Raw genomic sequence first — 2880 nt, 5'->3', positions numbered from 1 at the left:
TATTATTTATTTATTTATGAGAAAAAGGGGATACCTCCTGATTTCCGTTAATAGAAATCATTAGATGTTCACAACACTACGCCCAGCTTGCTACACAGGTTTCATTCATTACTAGTTTCAGCAAAGTGCTCATGTCGTAGCCACTGAATACATCACGAGTGCTACATACACTGCAAATAAAGAGACAATCATCCTACAGAGCACATCAATTTTCCCATTATCTTCACAAGCTCTTTCATCTCCTCATTGCTGTCAAGGCTGTTCAGCAGCTGTTGCTTGGCCATGATCAGAGGAACTGCATCTTTAACCTTCTGCTCTGCATCTTCCTCTTCTGTCAATCCTTTAGTTACTTGTCCAACACCCCAACCTGCTGGTATTGGGATTCCTCGGCTAACCAAATAATCAGCGTAGTTGCATTCCCCCACATCAGCAACTTCCCAGAAATACAAATCACATGAATCTTCCCTTTTCTGCATGAATCAAATTGGAAGATCATCAACCAAACTATTAAAAAAATTAGCAACTGAAAGCAGCAGAACAACACTTTAACATATTATTACCCCATGATTCGGGCATTTGTAGAAGACTCAGCCAGGGTTGAGGATTGTGGTTGAGACGCGATGGATGACTCTGCGTGATTTGCAGCAATGGCACCACACCAACGGCAGCGGGTTGCAATGAGCAATCAGCTGCGGTGCGCGTGCGGGCAGGGGTGTGATGAGACCCACAGGCGATGGTACGGGTGGCGACTTGGCGCATATCTGGTTGTTGCCTGCTGAAGAGCAGGTGGACGAGCAGCCAGTGGACATGGTTGCTGTGGCCAGAGCTTCTGATGCTAGGCAGATAAGTAGAGAAGAGGAGAAGCGAACATTGGATATGTCAGTTTCATTACTTGCAGAGTAGCATAGCACCATATATAGTCATAGTCTAGGTTTGGATTTGAACAAGCTACATGAGCACGTCTCTCTTTTTTCTAAAACTCGGCAATGTCTCTTTACTGGTACACTAGCTTGTTCTGTACGCCTTCCCAAGTCTTTGATTTTCTTTCCCTTTTTTTGCAAGGAAGGAAGGAGGACAAAATTCAAAGTTCCTGGGACTCGAACCCAAGACCTCTCGATTGAAAACCATGGGTGCTAGTCACTTATGTGGCGAACGTTCCCTGTGAGGAGGACGGTAGACAAACGCATTTTCCTCGCAGTTTTCTTCCTATATATAAAAAAGTATGCTACTTGGTGTCCACTTAGTCAGCAAACGATTGTGCCAACCTTGACCGTTGGATTTACATTCAACGTCTGTCGCGTTTCTTCAGTCTCTTCTTCCTCGAGCCGCCAAAGCCAAACCAGCGCCAGCGGGACCGCCTGCTCTCGCCTCCCACGGCTGTCTGTGATCTTCCCCGGCTCCTGTTCGTTCCTGTCTGAGGCCTCACCATCGTCCTCCGCCTTGGTTCGCTCGCTGCGGCGACGCCCTCCGGTGTTGTCAACATGGTCAACAATCAAGAGGAATAAGGAGATGACTGTACATGGTGAGGATGACAATAGGGACCCAGCAGCGCGCATAGTAATTTTGTTTTTTCGGGACGGAGAAGGGTATCAACTGGGTTGTGCGGGACCCGTGGCCCATCTAGCCCAAGCTTTTATTTCATATGTTTAGCACATGACCAGCCCAATTTGTTTTTTTCCATTCTGAAAAATGGCTAGCCAGCTATTTTGTTTTTTGCAGAATAACCAACATAGGCCTACTTGCTTTTCTACGCCCTGCTGGGCCGGAAATCTTTCAAGACGAGGAGGGACGCATTTTGCCCAGAAAATGGGCTATAAGTAATAAGAAATGGGCTATAAGTAATAATAAATGGGCTGTAAAATGAAAAAATACAGCAAACAGGCAATTAGTTCCAAAATACTGTTTTCTTTCGGATTTTGATATTTTAAATTTCATTATTTTTGTGCGGGTAATATTTCATTGAATTTAAATTAAGGTATATTTAGATTTAAGATTAATTTGAATCTGGCTAGAAATTTCGGGTTGTATGATGTTTGGGACAGGTTTGGAGGCTGACTTGTGGGTCTACTAGGTTGACGTGTACTTTGGCTTTGTCAACTTAGTCCACAAACGATCCTAGCTGCAGTGACCGTTGGATGTTAATCCAACGGCGGTGCTGCTTCTTCAATATGAACGATTCTAGCTCAAGTGACCGTACGATGTCCATCCAACGGTCGTAGTGCTTCTTCAACCTCTGGTCTTCTTGCTCCAGTCGCCCAAAGTAGTGCCGGTCATGCCGCATGCTCCTGCCTTCCGTGGCCGGCTATGCTGACGCGGAGGCCTCACCGCCCCTACTATTCCCATCGCTGGCCAGGCCCTGCGGCGACGGCAGCCTCACACCGCAGCCGAACCAATGAACCCTCGTACTCCTCTCCGCGCGGGCTTCCACTGCCGCGTCTTCCTCGGCTCCCCGTCGTCCCCTTCCTAGGCCTCGCCGTCGTCCACCACCCTGGTGCTCTCGGCGCGGCATGGTCAACATGGTCAAGGAACGACTTCCATCGGACGTGGACTGTACATGGAGAGGCTGACAGCTGGGTCCATGGCTGCAGCAAGGAAGTGCCTCCTTATTACTCGGAAAATAATTATTCCTCCACCTGACAGCTAGGACCCACCGGACGGGCCACTGTATTTCGCGAAAAAAACATTTCCCCCTGACTGCTGGGACCCACCAGCTACATATTCGAACGCAAGGAAGTGCGTCCAGGCAAAAAAATGATTCGCCCCCCTGACTGCTGGGACCCACCAGCTACATCTTTGGACGCAAGGAAGTGCGTCCGGGCAAAAAAAAAGATTCGCCCCCCTGACTGCTGGGACCCACCAGCTACATCTTCGCACCCAAGG

Source organism: Triticum dicoccoides, chromosome 1B (genome assembly GCF_002162155.2).
Source record: "Triticum dicoccoides isolate Atlit2015 ecotype Zavitan chromosome 1B, WEW_v2.0, whole genome shotgun sequence".
Classification (NCBI taxonomy): domain Eukaryota; kingdom Viridiplantae; phylum Streptophyta; class Magnoliopsida; order Poales; family Poaceae; genus Triticum; species Triticum dicoccoides.
The sequence above is the reverse complement of the archived record's forward strand: the minus strand, read 5'-3'. Positions refer to the sequence as shown.